The following is a 21139-nucleotide window of genomic DNA, read 5'->3' as shown; positions in this document are numbered from 1 at the left end:
AAAACCAAAACTCATTTAGTTAAATATATTAATCTTGAGTAAAATTAGCTCAGTTACTAAGAAATAGACTGAGTTTCAAATATCTCCAGTTGTGAGATTGTTCATATAAAACTCTGAACTACTTTTCACATCATAAATGACTTACTAAACAGCAACAACTGAAATACTATCTTTAAACTGTCTAGCAAAAGAAGAAACATTTACTTATGAAGTTCACTTTTAAACATGTATAAAATACTTTTCTAAGGATTATGATTCTACCTAGTTTCCATTGAACAATCACTTAACCATAAGGAGTGAAAGTAAATGAGAGGAATTTCAAAATTACTTTGGATGAGAAACAAACAAGTTTATGTTTGTAGATCAGAAGAGACTTGTTAAATGGTTATAATGAGAATAATAGACTATGTCAAAATCGAATAAGGTGTGAGCCACTTACTAAAATTCATTTATATAACATATATTTATAAAATAGTCTCATAAGAACAATAACCTTATTGCCATTTCATTTTTCTTGAATAATCATTCAATAATATCAATAGAACCAACACAGAAAAAAAAATCCACATTATTTTAAGAGAAAGAAAAAAAAACACTGCTTCTGAATGATTTTGGTGAACTCATTAACAAAAAAATACTAAAATTATCTGCAAATAGATTTAAATGGGTATCATTTACTTGTCACATTTCAATAATCTACACTTATACATTATCTTAAGAATTATAATTGTGTCATCACCTTTAGAACCACTTTATGGCAATGTAAGTAAGAGGGAAAACATCAAAATTATGTTAGTCTTGAGGGGAAAAGCATCTTGCTATAGCTCTGGATTTTCAGAAGAAGGTTTAAAAAGGCAGGATTAACTTGGACAGTGATTCATTTCTGTTTTCAGGTTGCGTGGAGGGAAAAAAAATCCAGAGCTTGGTGTAGAGATATTTCCTGTTGCCAGAAGAGGATATACTGGATCAGTGAAGTCCATTGGTGGACAGAAAGAATCTTTAGGGAGATTTGTCTGCTTTCAAGCAGAGGAAAAGAAAGGGCCTTGCATTTTTAAGGTGTGTCTCCTGGAGCCCTCGATAACATCTGTTCTTAGGGTGGAGGTGAAGAGCCAGCTACCAGTGGTTCCCATTAAATTTATTTGTTTTTCTTTTATTGAGTTTATTGGTACATTTTAGGTATACAGTACAGTTACATTCATCATTGGGATCTTATACCTTTACATGACAGGTCTCGGTTCTCACTTTTCCCCCTTGTCCCTGCCCTCCCTTCACCTCCTCCTCCCCGCCCCATTTACAAACACTTTATTTCCATTTTTTTCATTTTCTCATATTTTTCCCCTTATTACCTTTCCACTACCCTTCCCACTTTCCCTACATCTTTAGCCCTTTTCTTCCCATTTCACAAATTAGACTCATTCATAGGAAAGTGTATACATATTGAGGATATACTCCTAAGTGAAATAAATAAGTCACACATGTGTAAATACCAAATAGTTTCTCTGGTGTGAATAACTGTAATAGTACATAAATTCCTAATGAGGCTCCCATTAAATTTAAAGAAGGTCCTCAGTGTCTACCCAGGGCATGAAGCCCCGGGAGATAGCTTGGTGCACCCCTGTGGAGGATGGTGCTAGCTAAATAAAGAGATCCTATCCTGGATCCTGACTCCAGTTGTGGGGGGAGGCCGCACTGGTTCACTTGGCATGCTGGACCTGGATCCTTTTGTTTTCACTACCACTCCCCGAGTTCTTTGGGGATTTATTCCCCTGGAGATTCCCTGGGGTTCTGACAAGCCTATGCCAAACATATTTCCAACAACAGGAACACATAATTATGCCTTCAAAATGTTTAAATTGTTCTGCGATAATTTTTTTCTGATGTATGAATTTTCTTAAGTTAAATGAGATTTCTCTCAGCCAAATGAGCTCTCAAACTTACTAGGAGCTTTTCTTCAAAGGGAAATAAACTGGATTTGATAGTATGCAGTGATTCATTTGATTTTTTCTGAAAGAATTTGGCTTGTACTTTTTACTTGGATGGCTGATCTTGTCATCAGCTTTGGATAGATTCACCTCTATTTTTGTGGTTTAAACTAGGTCTAAATGGGATATTTGGTGAAAATTCATTTCTTTTTTATGGGTCTGATAAAGGCCATAAGTTTTAAATGAAATTTTTCATCTCCCTTTTTAACTGCATTTTTCTTACTACAGGGATGTTGTCTCAGTTTGAAGACTTTTAATATGATCTTTAAACACATCAATTATTTTATGAAATAAGCTGAGGAAATTAATTTAAGATCCACTTGATATCTACTGGACTCATCAATGTCACTTGATTCTTCAAATCTCCTTTTGGATCCCTGTTCTTAGAGGCTGTCATTCTCTGATGCATCAGTTATATCCAGTGTCACATTTCCACCTTGCACCATCATCTTCATGAAAAGCAGCCCAGTCTCTAGTTTTTAGTCATCCAAAGTCTTCTTTGACTTTCTTATTTAAGCTTGTTCCAAAGGCACTTTTTTTCTACTGTTTTAATCCATTTGACATATTTGTTCACTTTTCCTTTCCATTCCATATTCTCTTAGGAAAGCAGCTTCCTACTTCCTAAAGAGTGGAATTTTCATCCACATGATCTTTTAGTGCTATCTGAAGTTGCTCCACATTTTTCTCATGTGTTTTGAAGACTTTTATTTGCAGCTACTTGAAGCTGGATGTGTGTCGATGCATCTTCTAAAAGATTAAATCTTTCTTGTAATGTCAAGCATCAGCTCCACTTGTTCTAAATATTTAGATTTCTGTTCTCCATGTCCTTTTCTAAAATCTCTATTTTAAGCTCAAGTAAAGATCTAGTCTTAGAGTTCTTTATTAAGGATATTCAGCTTTGTGTTTTGTTTTGTTGTATTTCTGATATTTTGTTCTTGGGTTTGGTTTCCATTAAAGATGATTCAAATCCTCCAGTTTAATTTTCAATGATGCTAAGCTTCTCAAGCATTTGATCTCTCTGAAGGGCAGAAGTTCTAGTAAACTATTATTTGCCTTACTTGCACAGAATAGACTTCTGATTACTGAAAATCCTACCCTGACCATCAGTTCCTTCATTTTCATGGCAATGAATTGGGCTCAAGTCTTGATCTAAGGCCCCTGGCTGCACTGCTACCTCCTGGCACCAATTTCCAGGACAGTATAGTTCAGAGCATTATGACCATGTACTGCTCCTCCATGACCCTTGATTACTGACTTCTACTGTAGCCAGTTTTCCAGTACTTGTCAACCACACAGACTGAAGAGAACACTGGCCAGAAATTCTAGCCAGAACCAAACCAGTGCAGGACAACCTGTACAGACCTCATTGGAAGTGGGGAAGAGAGGGACAGTGATAATCACTTCCACACAACATGAAGTACATAATAACTTCAAACAATTCTGGGATTTGAACTGAGGCTACTGGAGGTTATGGTTGATACACTAGGGCTCCAGGAACCTCAAGTCTGCCTACCTGCATTTAACACTAAGGGCATCAGTGTTGCCAGTTGGGTAATTCTGCAGTGGAGGATTTGCAGGCCCACAGCCCTGGCCAGTTCTCCTCAATTTACTTGAATAAACATTTTGCTCCACAGTCCTGGCACCCTCTGAGGCCACAGAGGGCACCTGAAACAATGCTATTTTCCATCATTGGTTTGGGTCTGTCATGGGCTGAAAAGTTCAAGGAGGCCACAAGAGGGCTTATGGGGTTGGGGGGTGGGCTCTGGCTTTCTTCACTAAATTCAACTTTTAAAAGTAAGAAAAAACAAGGAAGTGGAATTTGTATAATCACACATTTTATGAATGAGAATTCCCAGCTGTGAGCAAGGAAAGCCCAATTTTCAGCCCCCTTTTCTCAAGGTACAATGTTTGGTGATGTGAAAGTCTTCAGAATAATCATTTTGGAGGCAGGGACAGGACTGCCGAGCCACCTGCATTCCTTCCCAAAATGAAGGTTGTCTCTGTGCATGGGATAACACCAACATTATGGGACATTTCTATATTGGGGTACTGATTTCTTTATATAGGTTGGCTCATAACAGCATTTTTAAGTATTTTTATTTTCAGTTCTTACAGTTGGATTAAACAAGGTTTTTAGAGGTTCTATAACTTGCTAAATGTTCACAGAATTATTAGGACCTTGATTCTAACCCAGTGTTTATGATATGAAACATGGAAGAATAATTTGGGAAATATTCCAAGTAACAATGAGGATTAAGGTTGAGGGAGGGCAGGTTGAATATATATGTTAGATGTAGTATTAGCGAATATTGGGAAGTGAATTTGGAGTTGTCTTTTGTGGAAGATCTTGAGTAGCAGAATCAGAAAAAGAAAAGAGAAAAATAAGGAAAATAAAATAAAAGCAAGGTACAACAAAGCTATTTAAGGCTTCAGGCCAGAGTTTTGCAAACTGCTCAACTAAGCTCTAATATTTCTGAATATATATTTGACTGCTGACAGAATAGCATAAAGCTAATTAATTGGATTTCATATTCTCCACCCCATTATTAAAGCAGAACAGGGCGCTGGGGATTTAGCTCAGCAGTTCAGTGGCCTGCCTTTCAAGCGCAAGGACCCGAGTTCAAACCCCAGTACCAAAAAAAAAAAAAGCAGAACATTTCTACATTTATCTCTATTATAATTTAGTATAACACTTTTTTTTTTGATACCAGGGATTGAACTCAGGTTCCTTACTTGCGAGGCAGGCAGCAGAACCACTGAGCTAAACCCCCGGCCCTCACACTTATTTTTAAATGGCTCTAACGCTTAACTATAAAAATTTAACCATTGTTTTACATTAAAAAAATCACTGGTGAATTTGAGGGGGAAGTAACATGGATGAGGATGAGTGGCGCTGAGATGACCGTATTTACACAAGATAGATTGGAGTGGAGAGAGAAAAAGCAGAGTCCAAACAATCAGAGAGGGTGACTTTTATACTGATAAAATAATAGCTTTATATTTCCATATTTTTATTGTTCATTTTATATTAAAAAAAACCTTAACTATTTCAAGTATTATTTCCAAAAAGCAACTGCAGTTCTGAGTTTGTTAATACAATGTCATTGCCTCTTTATGCTTTTCTTTCCAGAAGTAAATGGGCTTCCTTGGTGGTTCAAATGGAGCCTGCTTTCAATGAAACTCTCTTTCAATGCAGACATTGGGTCATTTTAGCCTTGCAATATGCTCCAATTTTCTGATCTAGCTGAAAGTTTAAAAAGAAAAGGGATTCATCTCACTGGAGGAATAATGTGACTCGCTGGGACTTTCAAAGCTGTGAGTTCCCAAGTGATAAGAAGGAGCCCTGCCACCTATCTCTGTCCTGTGGCTGCCTGTTCTACCCTGTGTCAGCTCAACTCCTTTGCCTGTTACTCTCCATCTTCTTCCTGGTGGTCTGAATGTTATTCTGTGCAGGGCTGGTCCAGGGATTAGGTTGAGTGGCAGTATCTGATGAAGGAAGAGGTCTAGCATGTTTTGTGCAAGGATGAATTTGAGTTTAAACAAGCATGCATTTCTTGTGTGAAGACAGAATACTGTAAATGCATCCAGAGATAGCATCCGCCCAACATACACCGATTGCTTCTTCCATCTGTGGCGTTAACAGCTTCCATCATCTCTGGTTTGATTGCCAGGGTCAGCATAAAATGCTACCTGTATCACACAAAACCTTTCCTATGACAGAGACCTCTCCCGTAGAATTTCTTATTTCAAAGGAAAGACTATCCTTTCTGATTTGGAATATAGAAAGCATCTCACTCATGTAACAAATATTTATTATATACCTTGTATGTGCCAGACACTGCTCTAGGTACTAAAGGATACAGCAATTAGCAAAACAAAAGTCCCTGTACCCAGCTCTGCATTAAAGTGGCGAGAAATAGACAAATAAGTAAAATCATAATTTATTGGAAAACGATAACCACTATGAAAAAAGTAGTGTGAGAAAACAGAATTGTTGGGAGGTTGCAAGTTTAAATAGGAAGATTGTGGAAACAAACCAGGCTGATGTGGATTGAGAAAACAGCAAAGACAGACCCCGAAGCAGAGGAATGTCTTCAGTGTTCAGGGGTAACAAATGGGCCAGAGAGGCTGAAAGGGGAAGATAGCAGAGGAGTCCAGACAGAACATAGGGTGAACAAATCTGAAGAACCTTGCAGGCTCTTGCCTAGACCAGACCCTTGCAAGTGAACTGGGAAGTCACCAGAGGCTATTGATAAAGGGTGTATGTTTGCTGTGATCTGACTTGTTTTTTGTACATGATTGTTTGAATCACTGTGCTGAGAACAGGAACAAGAAGAAAAGGTAGAAACAAGGAGGTTGCTCGCGTGGTGATTGTGATGGTCCAAACTAGAGCACCACAGTTGCTGCAGGAGAGCTAGTGAGAAATGAGTGGGTTCTGCTGTGGGGCCTGATCAACAGGAGACACGGATAATCTATAAGGGTTTAGCTGAAATACCTGGAGAGATGGAGACATTATTACCTGAGGTAAGGAAGCTATAGGGGAAAAGATTGGAGACAGAAAAACTGTCAAGTACCTACTTGTCTTCATAGCATGAGAACAAACATGAAAGAAAACAATATTAAACATATATGTAAAAAATCATATGAAATTCCTAGGTTAAAAATTTTAAATCAGTATTATACATAATATTTATGGAGACAGATCATTACATTATTAGGTGAGAACTCTCTCCTTCACCATTACAATTTTAGCACCCAATATAAGCATTCAGTAGATAGTCATTTGACCAAGATTACCACTGTGAAAACTAACATATGCAAGTTTGTTCGTAAGTCATTCCTGCTTTCATAACCATTTACAAACTGTGGAATTGCATTTGTCTCACACAAAACTTGGATTCATCCAGATGATTATGTTTTATTCAAGTAAAAAAAGCAATCATTAATTTACCCCCAACAGACTAGTTGCTCCCCATCAAGCTAATCTTTAAATACAGTAAGTCTTTCCTCTCATAACCTGCTGACATACTGTGAAAACAGACTGGTTACCACGTCAAATACAGAAGATGGAGGGGAGAGAACCGAATCTGCGTCCCCGTGGAGAGGAATTAGGGTCCCTTACCATTTTCTGATGTGCCAACACCTTCACAGCTGTGACCACATCTGGTTTTTCTTTTAAGGAGAACTGAAAAGATGTTCCTTTTTAACATTACTTTTAAAAATTTTATTATGAACATTTTCAGCCTTCTGTTATTTACAAAAAGAAAATAATAGTAGTACAATTAATACAAAGAACTGATAGATGCATCTGGCCAACCTCATTTTCTCTCTGAAGCACTCACATAATACCGTCTACTTGCAATAGAAAAATACATTTTAGATCTCTCTTCATATTTGTGTACATTAAAAATGGAACCTAAGCCCTCTTACTTTATTCTATATATTACCTAACTAGAGAAATGCATTGCCCTTTTCTAAAAATTTTAAGAGAATAATAATAACCAATATTTATAAAAATGTGTGAAGCACTTTTGAGTACATCACCAAGTGCAATCTTCATACCACCATCTTGATTGTATAAATGAGAAAATCAAAAGCTTGAATTGAATTCTAAATGAAAGGTGGTTTAAGAAGGTGGTTTTTTTTGTTGTTGTTTTTTTGGAGGTTTTTTTTTTGTATCTGGGATCAAACTCGAGACCTTGAACCTACAAGGCAGGTGGGGGCACCACTGAGCTAAATCCCCATGCTAAGAAGCAATATTTTACAGTGTTATGTTTTATTTAGTAAGTTGCCTGAAATGTGGACAACTTTATATTTGTGACTTTCAACTAAGAAATGGAAAGATTTTTATAGTTCAGTAATAATACTTTTTTGAGTTGTTCTCAAATCTTAAAATTATAACTACTGGAAATATCTTCAATTCTTATCTATTTTGTTTAATTTCTTCTTTGGGGGCTTTTGTCTTTCTTTCTGTGTATAACACTGAAGAAAAGTAAAATGGAATGTAGGTTTAGAGCTAGATGTTTAGAATCTAATTCTTCTGTCTTGGTAAGTTGTTAGGTGTTGGGGTGGGGCCAGAGAGACAGAGAGACAATGACAGAGAGAAAAACAAAACTTTAGGCAAGTTATCTAAATTCTCTGTCTCTATTGATTCTCTAAAGAATGAAAATAATTCTATCCTGAATATTGTGAGAATTAGATAGGTTAGTTCATAGAAAGCACAGAATACTGAGTCTGATGCATTATAAGCCTCTTAATCTTCTTCCTTACCTCTGAATGTTATATGACTTCAGGAATTACTTCTGAGCTCTATCTCTTTTATCTGCATTCCAGATTCAGCTATTTCTGGCAAAGAAAGTCCCACCTCATCTGCATGAGGCTTTGGGGGGACATCTAAACACAACCATAACAATAACCTAGTGGTCACAACCATTACTGTGACTTTAAATATATGCATCCACTTTTACCTCTCAAATTTATCTTTGGTCCGCTCATCTTCAGAGCATTTCAGATGTTTCAGAAGTTTCACATGTTTCAGAGCATTCCAAATTTAAGGTGTGTAAATCTGAATTTTAATCTTTCCTTTATTCCATAAATTTTTCCTTTCTCTATTGCAGTGAATGACATTACCATATACCTAATTGGTTAAATCAGAAACCTAGCAACTATCTGTGGATTGTCTCTCCTTCTCTCCTGAAGTTCGACCCACTACTAAATTTTTCTTCCTCTATATCCAATGTACATCTCAAATCTGCTGTGTTCCTCTCTGCTTCTCTCTCTCTCTCTCTCTCTCTCTCTCTCTCTCTCTCCTTCCTTCACCCATCCTCATCTAGGTCACCATTGCCTCCTCCTCCATAGCTTTCTGAATTCCCTGCTTTCACCCTTACCCCTTTTTGAATCCCTTCCCCCACACAGCAGCCATGCAGATGTTTGGAAGATATTAACCAGAGGTCATTTCCTTACTTAAAAACCTTTAGTGAAGTCTTTTTGCACTTAAAACCTATATTTATAACCTCTATAACCTTCCCATGGGAGATTCCTCATGGTCATTGTTATGGTTGTGTTTAGATGTCCCCCCAAAGCCTCATGCAGATGAGGTGGGACGTTCTTTTTCAGAAGTAGCTGAATCTGGAATGTGTGATGCTGAGGTTAAGGGCGTGTGGTTACAAAACACTATGTGTGAGTGATTAGTTTGGCACAGCCTTAATCCCAGTAGCCTGAACAAGATAAAAGGGGCAGAAAGATGTTCCCTTGTTGCCTTTGCTACCTTGCATGCCCCATGTTGTTTCTCCTCTGTAATGCTTGTTTGCCATCCCAGCCTCGGAGCCATTTAATGGACTGAAACCTCTACAAACTGTAAGCCAAATAAAACCCTTCCCCTTTGACTTTTGGTGAGAGGTATTTTGTCTCAGCAATGAGAGAAAAGTGATTAACACAGTCACAAACTTCTCACTCACTACATTCTTCACTGACATTGTTCAGAGTCCCCAAGGCCACTCAAGTTCAATTTCACTAAAAGAATGCACACAACTTAGAAAACCAGTCACATGCATGATTATGGTTTGTTGTGGCAAAAGGATACAGATTAAAAGTAGCAAAGGAAAAGGCACATAGATCAGAGTCCAGGATAAATCAATAATTAGCTTTCAGTTGCCCAGTAGTCACATGAATAGCCCTTAACTATCCTAGCAGTGATGGATGTGACAACACATACAGAGTACTGCCAACCAGGAAGCTCGCTCAGACCTTGGTGTCCAAGGTTTTCATTAGGGGTTCGCCACATAGGCATGGAATATCCATGTGACTGACCTTAGCTACTCAGTCTCCAAGCTTTCCAGGACCGAACATACTACTTGGCCACAGTCACTATCCTACCTCTCTTTGTTAGCATAAATTGTCTGCCGCGGACCATAGCCCCAGCACACAGAGACATTCTCAAGCAATATATTCCAAGTGCTCAGAAGTTATTCCTCAGGAATGGTCAAAGGCCATACTGTTTTCTTGAATGCGTAGGTTTGAACAACTTGAGGCCTTCTGAGTTAGTCCTTTATTGCACACTATCTATTTGGAAGCTCCCACAGCAGGCCAGGCCCTTTCCTTCCTTGGGTCTTTGTCCCTGGTGCTTCTTTCTGATTTTTTGAATCTTATTTTAAATGTCATTTTAAATGTCATCTTGTCAGAGAGAACTTTTCTGGTGGTGCAAGTAGATCCATTCCCTTGCTATCCTCCACACAGAACTCTGACTAAATATCTTGCAATACCTACCGTTAAGTCATGCTTATGTTCATATGTTCTTATTTACTTGTTTATTGTCTGTCTCCCTTACCAGATTCGAAGGTGCACAAGGACAAAGACAGTGTGTGTTTTGCACCACCATGCACATTGTCTGAGATGTAGTTGTTACTCAAGACATTTATTTATTGAATGATAGGAGCTGAGATTTTTATGTTGTATATTTGTCTCTTTGGATTTTATTTGTAACTTTAATGAATGTTTTAGATATTCTAATTGACAGTCAGTCGGAGTTGACGATACTATGTCTGCTATATCTGTACCTCTTGGGTTGGTTATGCTGGTCTGTCAGGTTAGACAATTTCCACTTTTCTGTAGGGCTTCCAGGAGTGCCTTTGTGAAGCTGCCCATTGTAATGTGAAGGAACCACAGGATTAGGCAGAAAGCCTCTTGTTCCTCATAGCTCCCTACTAGAACTAACACACATCTCAAAATACATTATAATCATTTGATCATGTTCTCATTTGCATTGTAAATCGCATGTACATGACAATTACATTTTAACTGAACCAGAAATATTAGTTAAGCTTGGTAGAATTAATGTATCATAGCTCAAACTTCAAAGGATGTGTGTGTGTATATATGTATATAATTTTGTTTTAAGTTTAAGTAATATATTCAACTAATAATGCTTCTGAAATGGCTGAATAAAAATATATTGTTCTCAGTTCAAAGAAGCCTGACACAGAAAGGAAAGAGAAAAATACATCCAAAAGATTCTGATTCGTGGTGCTGTGTATAATTTTGGAAATTTCATTATAATAAACAGAAACTTGTGTCAGTTTTAAAGTTTTGAAAGAAAACACTAATTGCCCAGGCAATTTTTGGGAAATTTATTCTTTCATTGTAATGAAATCATGTGATGTGCTTCTCATTCAGATTTTATACAAGAATTTGAGAGAATACAGTATTTTTAAATAAAACACAGTTGTAAAAGCCTTCTGTGATTTCACATTTTCTATTTCAGTACAAAACTCTTGCCTTGTCATTTAAAAGGTCCTAGAGAATTAGGAACAAGCTTATATTTACAACTTCATTTTCCAATCTTTAGAACTACTCCATATTGGCCTTACTGTATTACTTACTATTCCCTATCCTCAAATAATCGTGTAGTCTAATTGAACACCCCCTGGTTGGAATGTTACTTTAAATATGTGGGAACTCAGCAATGTCTTACCTTTTAGCAGTCTAGTAGGCACATTCTGGTGATCATGGCAATAACAGCAGAGAGAACACAGCGACAAGCAAATGTGTTTTAAAACCCCTACCTATGACAGACTTGCTAATGTTACCCTGATGAAGGCAAACGGTGTGATTTAACTGAGAATCAAGGGGGAGCAAGACATACTGCACCTACTGAAAGGAGGAACTACAAAGACCTAATGAAAATGAAAGCAACACAGGGAGGGGGCATAAGATGAAACCATTAACCCTAGCAGTTTACCTTACTCTCCCTTATATACTTAGGCTGTGATGGATTTATTCACAAAATCTAACCACAAGCCTTGTAACAAACAACAGGATCATCTCTAGGAATTCTGAGGCAAAAAAAATCCAATGTAATACCTGTGCAGAGTAGCTATTCTCAATAAATGATGGAAGAATGAGTTAATGAAAGAATAAAGATTTTGCAGATTATAGTATTCGACCTGATACTCAACCTGGTAACAACTTGTAACTGTATTAACATAAGTAGAGTACATATTTTGTGAGCTTCTACATGTATACTCATTCTTACCTGTAAAGACAACTGCATCTACTTTATCCAACAAATACACAACTCCTTTGTGCAAAACATTATGGTATAAGCTTAGGAATGCTAAAGCAAGGAGCTAAATGAAATCTAATCTATATCCTTATTTAGATTTCTGTAGGATTCATAAAAGATCTTTTTTTTTTCTTATTGAGTTTATCGGTACATTTTAGGTATACAGTACAGTTACATTCATCATTGGGATCCTATACCTTTACATGACAAGTCTTGGTTTAAATAAAGACACTCTGTAAGGTTTCATCTAGCTCTGAAATTCCACAACTTTATTGTTTTAGGTGCAAAACATTAGGAAGCAGAATATATGTCTAGTGGAAAAGGCATCCAGAATAGATTAAGGGAAAAAGATATCCTATCTGTCTGTCATTGGAAAATTATGTATTAATGGGAGAATAACACATTTGAGATGTTTTGGAAGAGGTGACTTGCAGGATTTTAACAGACATGAGGGGAGTGAAAGTGCAGGGGTAGATGTAACTGGATGTGATTAGATCCAAGGAGTGATACAATTTTGTGGATGCAAAGAGTAAATGTGGGCAATCAGAAGGAGATATGCGTGTTAGATATGTAATGTCTGTGGCTTTGAATAGCAAGCTAAAGAGTCTGTACTTATTTCTGTAGACATTACTCTTGTATGTTTTAGAAAGAGTAATCCGACAGCATGGTATACAGAAATGGCCTGTGTTGCGAGAGGGGGTGGGCCAGGAAATCCATAGATTGTTGCAACTTTCTAGGTTAAAGGTATTGCACAGCTACAATAAGATGGCAGTGAGAGTGGAGAGGCTCTGAAAAAGAGAGTGCTGTGGGCAAGAGAGGAACAGCCATTCATCTTGTCCATTAAATCTTTTCCATGACACCAAAGAACTTGGAAATTTCCTAGACTTTATAGTAAATGGTAGCTCTCAAACATTCCCCCTAATTTTTTTATTAGAATGAATCTATTCCAAATCCAGGTTTTACCAAAGGCAGAAATCTCTCAGTAATTAATCTTGAAGGCACCCTGAAAGTAATGAGAAGCTCAAATCGATTTATCACTAAAAACCATGACCACTCATTAGAAACAGATTACTGGTTACTCACCTTTGATCAGCCTGAACTGCCCACTTGGATGACTGAGCACAATGTAGTCTCCTGATAAGTAATGAATGACGTCCTCTAGACTCAGCACAAGGAAGAACGAATCCAGGCTTTTTTTTTTCTTCATTGAATTTATTGGTACTTTTGAGGTATATGGTATAGTTACGTTAATCATTGGGATCTTGTACCTTTACATGATGTATCTTAGTTCTTATTTTTTCCCCATACCCCTGCCTTCCCTACACCCCCTCCACGCTTCCCTATTTACAAAGACTTTGTTTCATCAGCAGGAGACTAGACAAAGAAGATGTGGCTTTTCTATAAAATGGAGTACTACTCAGCCATAAAGAATGAGAAACTAGAGTCCTTGATAGGAAAATGGATGCATATTGAGGCTATACTCTTAAGTGAGATAAATAGGATACATATGTGTAATTACCAAATACTTCCTCTGATATGAAAAACTAAAAGTGTAAATAAGGTTCAAGTTATATAATTGCTAACGTGAAATAGAAAAGGGCTAAAGGAGTAGGGGAAGTGGGAAGGGTAGGGGGAAGGAAAGAAAGAAAAAGAAAAAAATACGAATCCAGGCTTTTAGAACTGAAAGCAATTTAGAGATTATCTTTTTCAGTATCCTCGCTATGAGTGAGGAAACAGAGGATCAGGGAGTTATAGTCCAGCGATCCAGCTAGTCAGAGGAGGGACTGAGACTAGAGCTCTGCTGTCTTCATGCTCAGCTGGTATTCTGTGAATAATGTTAATAAGCATTCAGATACACTCATGTCTGTTCTAACACAGAAAGTCAGCTGACACATGGACGTCTGAGCCAGCCCAGTCCTACTCAGCAAAGCTCAGGCCAGATAAGTCTCTGCAGACTCATGTATGTGACATTCCACTGAGGTTGTTTATTTGTTTTACAAAGCATTATTGTGGCAATAGATAATAATACACTGAGAGAGAAAACAATTCTCAATTCAATACATCCCTTAGCAAGGAGGTGACAATTATTTCAAATACAATGGTTTCCTGTTGCTTAAAAATGGCTAGATCCAATATTTATAAAATAATCAAAGATATTCTGGAAAGTTTATTTTGCTACAAAATTATTATTTTTAATGGAGTTAAATGAATTAGAAAAGCAATAAGAGAATTTTCATATCCTGTACAGTGTCTCTATTTAGAATCATAAAAAGATAATTCTCAACTAAACCATTTCCCTCAAATTCATTAATATAGATATTTCCCCTGCAGTTGAAGATAATTACATGCTGCTTCTCCATACCACCAATTTTCAACATGCTAACATATCCTGAATTATGGATAACATAATAACAGTTCAAAATAGCACATTACTTTTAGAGAATCAACTCTAGGGTCACCATAAACCTCTGTGAAATTGTGATAATTTAAAATAGTTGTATTGTTATCATAGTTGTTCTCATTATCATTCCCTGATATTTCTGTGATGAAAGATCAATTCGTGATATCTCTTGAATTTAACAAAACAGCTTTTTGTTTTAATTTAGTGGCAACTGTTTCTAAAACCTTCTGTTTGTTTTTAAGGCTTTTATCTCAAATGTTTTGGTACTTTAGGAGTATAATCTTAATATCGAGTACAACCTCCCTTCCTCCCAGTTACAATGATCATCTGACCATTAAAAATATTTTACATTCTAATAACCCTTCCTATATGTGCAGTAATTCATACATTGCCATTTTAAAAATAACCAGTAGCATTATCAAGAGAAGAAGATGTGTTAATGAAGGTGTGAAAAAATTGGAATCCTTGTGCATTGATGATGAGAAATTAAAATGGTATAGCTGCTGTGAAAAATAGTGTGGTGGTTTCAAAAAATGTAAACATAGAATTACTATATGATTCAGCAATCATACCTCTGGGTATATATCCAAAAGCGTCGAGAGCATGGACTCAAACAGATATGTGTACAATAACAGTATTATTCACAATAGCCAAAAGTAAGAAATGACCCAAATGTTCATTTACAAATGAAAGATTGAACAAAATATGGTGTATAATACAGTGCAATGTTATATAAATTTAAAACAACGTTAAATTAGGATACATGCTACAATATGGATGAAAATATGCAAAGTAAAGTAATCCAAATACAAAAGGATAAATATTATGTAATTCCACTTATATGAGGCCCATAGAATAGTCAAAGTCATAGAGGAGGAAAAAAGTAGTTACCAGGGTCTGGAAGGAGATGAAAGTAGGAAATTATTTTAATGAGCATAAAATGGGAAAATAAAAATTTTGTGGAAATGAATGAGGATGGTGAGTTCACCCATATAAATGTATTTAATGCCACTCAATTATGCACCTAAAATCATTTGCATGGTGATTTGAGTGACTTTTGTGTTAGATATATTTTGTGATAGAAAATAATTGAAGAGACAAAAACCTATTAATTAGTAGTTTAGGTGGCATCAGACAGTGGAGGCCTCTACATTAGATTTCAGTTCCCTGCCCAGTATAGTGCAGGCCTGGGGGGCGCTGAAAAACAGAACTGAGAGAGAAAAAGTGGAGTGCCAGGACAACCAATGCCAGTGCAACCAACAAAGGCCCTGGCCAGTCCCAGGCACTGACTTTTATTGGCAATCATTTGGGGTAAAAGAGTTTGCAGTTTCTATAGAAATTAGTGTAAGCAAGGCTCACAAAGAACAAGACAAGGTATTCTATAATTAGGAATAGAATAGACAACATATATGGCTATAATTAGAACATTGTCCTTCTAGTAAGAAAGTTTTGGTTGTAGGAACAGAATTTGAGTGCTAGTTACTCTGGCCTTGGCATGTAGGCTTCAGCCTGACTCACTTCTACAAACAAGCCAATTGTGGGGCTAACTCTTCACAGCCTGCTTTGAGCATAATCAATATTAAAGTCTCCTGTAATCAGATACCTTCTGTTGTCTGGGGGCATGTTTTCCTCCTCCTTCTCTATGAAAGTGCTAACATGTAAAAAGTCAAGTGTATCTGAATCCCAAATACCTCTTTATGACTTTGGGGCAAGTTAATTAACCTTTGCTTACACTTAATTTTTTCCTCTGTAAATGGTGATGATAATACCTACCTAGAAAGAGATTTTAAAAGCACTAAACATCCTAGAGTTCAAAAAGTTATTTCATTTTCACTAATTCTTCTGATTTTCCTTTATTGAATTTGCTAAATACCACTTTGTTTACAGAATTTTAAATTCTATGTTCTATCAAAGATCAAGGACACATCAAGATGCACTTAGGTTTTAGATGAGTAATAATGGCTTTTTAATCTAGTTACTTCCCATTTCCAACTTGATGTTCTTATACACTACTCAGATATAAATTATTAGGCTTTTAAAAACATAATGCGAGGGCCTGGGATTTAGCTCAGTGGTTCCACTGCCTGCTTTGCTGTTGCAGAAGGAATCGGTAAGTGACACGCACAGAGAAGCACAGAATGAAAGTAAAATAATAAAAGTTTATTTTGTCAGGCAAAGGTCGATGGCACTCAAATAGGCAATGCCACTGATTGACTTCCTATTGTGTTGCAGCTCCCTCTTTTATGGGGTTTTACAGCCTTGATCTCATTCAGGTGGTTACATTTCATTTCCTCAGTTCACATTATCCATGTACAAATTACAGTAACCAGACAGTTAACTTTAACCCAGACATAACAATCCCTTGTAGTTAGGGAGTTTACCTCAATATTCATCTAGCTATCTATTCTAGGGCACAGGAAGCGGGTGTTCAAGGTTAGGGATGAGGCCAGATGTCCCACTTCATGGTCAGTGCCTCTGGTGTCTGTTAATGCAGAACTAAACAAAGCAGATTGCTATTAGAGACAGCACAAGTCATTTTACATTTTCCTAACCATTTGTAGGTTTTTAGATTATTTACAAAAGTTCTCTGTATCATTGCAAGCACAAGGTCCCAAATTTGATCCCCAGTACAAAAAAAAAAACATAATGCTGCATTCAAATGTAAATACAAGGATGCCTTACAAATATTATCATGATAAAGACTCTAATTCTCTTTTATAAATAAGGACAATGAAAGCTATATACTTAAATCACTGGTGATAGGTATATGCTATTTGTTTTGTAGCTGTAGCATTTTGGCATATATTAACTACTTTATATATGTTCCTCATGGAAAGTACTAGCTTCTGAATCCTAGAGAACGATAGATTGAAAACTACTTGAGTGTTTCTACAAAACAGTGCTTGTAGCAGAAAAGCTTAAGAGAAGGATTGAATTGTTGAAAGAATTGTCAGAAGTTTATTTCTTGCTGCTGCAGAGCACTGGATGAAGTCATATTAAATAATGTACAAAATTTAAAAAAAGTATTATGTAGGTTTAAGAAATAAAACATGTTCCTAAAACAACAAAAGTAACTGTTGTGGTAGTGCTTTGCTGGAGGGGTTGACTTCTATTTGTTCTTTTAGCCATTCCCTTTGCTTACATATGACTAAATGTAGGAATAACTAGTGGGGGCTACAACAGTGGTCAACACATTGGAAGAGAACAACACGAAGGAAAATTGATTGTTTTTATCACAAAGCAAAGTAACATATCTAGGTACATATGGAGAAAAAAATTAATAAAAAGTGTTTAAGTATCTTTGCCAAGAATTTTTTAAATCAAAGCTTTTATGTTTATGAATTTCTTGATGGAAGCAATGAGTAGCAGTCTTTGCACAATTTGTTTCAAAGCAATATTGAAAAAAATGAACAAAATATGCAATAAGAAAAAATCTGTGCCAGTCCCCAGGGTAAGAACTAGCTGACAATGTAATGGATGTTTTCCATTTCTCTGTGTCTAGAGTTCTAGATGGTTGCAGGCCATATATTACCCTGGGTCCACTCCCACCATTTTCACTGAATTAATGGGAGGCCTGTTGCAGAAATAAGGTAATCTGAAGTTTTATTTTATTTATGAAATGAGACCATTCAATCGGGCATAAGACCTCATTGCTCCTCTTTACATACTGAAGACAGACGAAAATGCTAATGGGAATTAAGAATTAAGGTTCAGAAATGTGTGACTTTAAAACAGTCACTTCAAGACAGAAATGTTTTCAGTAAAACAGCAGTAAATATTGAGAAGTGGTTGTGTTGTTCTGGTTCACATCATCTGTGTCCTCTGCATCTTCAACCTGGTCTTTACATAGGTGTTGAACTTCCCATTTACAGGTCCAAATTGTGATGAAATGATATTGCTTCTTTTGCCAAAGACTCCATTGCAAAATCAAGTGCAGTAATTGTTGAACTCAAAGAGTTAAAACCCGTTCTTTTAAATAAAAAAGTGAGTCCATTGCACAAGGTGCATTCACCTAAATTCCCATGCATAATAAAATTGCTGTACCTTTGTCCTGGGGTTATTAAAATCCACATTCAGTGTTCCATCTCTCTCAAAAACCCAGAGAGACTCTTGCACAGTTCTTATGGCTTGATGAGATTTTCTGTATCTGGTCTGTCTTCTTGGACCTATTTTCTTCCTCTCATTGTTTCCTCCTCCCATTGTCTCATGTTCACACATCCATTAATTTAGCATTCTAGGTGGTAGATTATAAGAACTTCTGATCATAATTACTTAGTAATTAATAACTTAGATCATCATTCCAGTTAGCTCTAAACAAACTGCATATGTTTACCTTGGTAGGTAGAATTCACATTTGAAAATAGTGGAATTTATAATTTCGCCAGTATTCAGTAGAGGTATAGGTTAGTTTATCAAGCAAAGTTTAACTCAATGACACTGTTGCTGATGTTTCTTTTTTTCCACTCAGAATATAGAAGCATTTAGAAGAGAACTTCCAGACCTCACCATCAGAGCTAACCAAACCCACTCTTTGCATTTGGATCCATGTACACTATGTGGCTTCCCCTTACAAACACCAACCTTTCCACTTTACACCGGGTCTTTTTATAGATTGCATTGTTTCTCCCTCAAATCATATGTGGGAATCCTAACCTCCCAGGACTTCCCAAAAGGAATTTGGTTGCAGGTATAATAACTGGAGTAGGATGGGGCTGTAATCCCACCTGACTGGTGTCCTTAAAAGAAGGGGGAAATTTACACACCTATGTGGATTCAGAGATAATACTGTGAATATTGGAGCTATGTAGGCACAAACTGAGGAACTCCCAGAAACTGTGGGAAAGTCCTGGGACAGATCCTTTCAGAGTATCTGAAGAAGTATATCCCTGTCTATACTTTGTTTTGTTTTGTTGCCCTTTTTTTTGACAGATTTTATTCACTTTTCTTTTTTTAAATAAATTTTTTTGGTACATTTTAGGTATATAATATGACATTCATCATTGGGAATTTTTACCTTTACATGATATATCTTGATTCTTATTTTTCCTCATGCCCCTGTTCTCCCTTCAATTCCTCCACCTATTTACAAAGACTGTTTCCATATTTTCCTTTCCTTTCTTTGCATTCCACTACCCCTCCCACTTACTTTTCTTGTGTAAAACCCTATGTTGTAGCTACCACAGGGGCTTGAATCTGCTGGACAGAGACTTGTGTGGCTTTTCACAAGATGTTCAGTGAATTCCTGCTAGGGAGACTTGGTGAACACAATCTGTTTTCTGAGGTCAGGGGTCAGGTAGCTGTAGGTCTTGGAGATGGCATCAAAAGTGGCCTTGGCAGGGCTAGGGATTTAGCTCAGTGGTGTTGCTGCCTGCCTTGAAAGCACAAGGTCCCAAGTTCAATCCCCAGTACAAAAAAAAAAAAAAAAGTGGCCTTGACAAAATTGCCCAGAGTGGCAGTGCAGCCCATGTCAGAGGTAAAGCAGCCTTCAGTCCAGCCAGCCATCTGCGGCAACGTCTTAGGCACAGGGACTGAGATGATGCCAGTACCTGTGAGGGCAGGGATCACACATCGAACCCAGAGCCACAGCAGCCTGTCTGTCTCCTTGCAAGGGACAGCGTGGGACTTGCCGATCTTGTTTCCCCAGTAGCATCTCTGCACAGGGATGATGGAGAGCTTGGCTAGCACGATGGCCCATTGTATACCAGTGGCTACTTCCTTGGAGCACTTTACAACAAGAACAATGTGACTATTGTAGTCCCCAATAGGGATAAATGCCTAGAACCTGATCTGCTGTCCAGAATGAGTTTGCTTCTGCAGATGCATGACCTTTAGAACTTCATCACTGAGGGATATGAACTGAAAAAAGTCATCTCAGACTCCCTGATGAGCAAAGAAAAGAGAGAAATTTCCTCTGATGGCTTAATCTTCATTTCCTTGATGAACTGGCCCAGCATGGTGACTGAAAGCCACTGTTTGTCCTCAGCCTTACCATGGTGAGCCCTTGAAAACCACTTCCAGAGCCTCCTTAGGAGCCTCCACAGCCTCCCATACCTGGTCTCCAGGGTCTCCAGATCCTCCTGCTGCATTGGTGTCATTGGCCATTTGGTTTTTCCCTCAAGTTTTTTTTTTTTTTTTTTTTTTTTTGGTCCTGGGGATCGAACTCGGGATGGAGGCAGGTGGTGGCACCACTGAGCTAAATCCCTGCACCGCACCACCCAATCCCCCGGTTCATGTTTTGATGTTATATACTTCCAGACTACAAGACTGTCAGATAATAAGTTTCAGTTAAATCACTTGGATTGGGATACTTTTGCTCTGGTAGTGCTGGGGAGCTTATACAGACACTGTCTTCCCTCACTACCAAGTCATTATCCTCTCCAACATTATGAAAATTTCCCCTTACATGGGTCATTCCCACCAGCACATAGGCATGCTTTTAGTCAGCTCCAGCTACGACTATTTTTGTTACCTTATATAGCAAAATTATTGAAGAAATTGTCTCCATTTCTTATCTCTACTTCCTTTCCTTCACTCCCTGGAACTAACCCCAAGCAAATTTTATCAAAATTGCTCTTGACCTCCACATATCAAATCCAGTACACATATCTCAGTGTTTATTTTACTCTGTCAGCAGCATTCGTTTGGCTTCTAGGACACCAGCCACTCTCTTGGCCACTCTTTCTCAATATCCTTTGC

General features: G+C 37.3%; 1 protein-coding gene and 1 pseudogene across 1 annotated transcript in view; one reads left to right on the top strand and one right to left on the bottom strand.

Annotated features, from left to right (window-relative positions):
• Kcnb2 (potassium voltage-gated channel subfamily B member 2) overlaps positions 1-21139 on the top strand; it is a 461074-nt gene that overhangs the window by 119981 nt on the left and 319954 nt on the right. The gene's annotated exons all lie outside the window — the stretch shown is intronic.
• LOC104861114 lies at positions 19607-20545 on the bottom strand (annotated as a pseudogene).

Source organism: Fukomys damarensis, unplaced genomic scaffold, assembly GCF_012274545.1.
Source record: "Fukomys damarensis isolate Sample0158 unplaced genomic scaffold, DMR_v1.0_HiC HiC_scaffold_5, whole genome shotgun sequence".
NCBI classification, from domain to species: domain Eukaryota; kingdom Metazoa; phylum Chordata; class Mammalia; order Rodentia; family Bathyergidae; genus Fukomys; species Fukomys damarensis.
The sequence above is the reverse complement of the archived record's forward strand: the minus strand, read 5'-3'. Positions and strand labels throughout refer to the sequence as shown.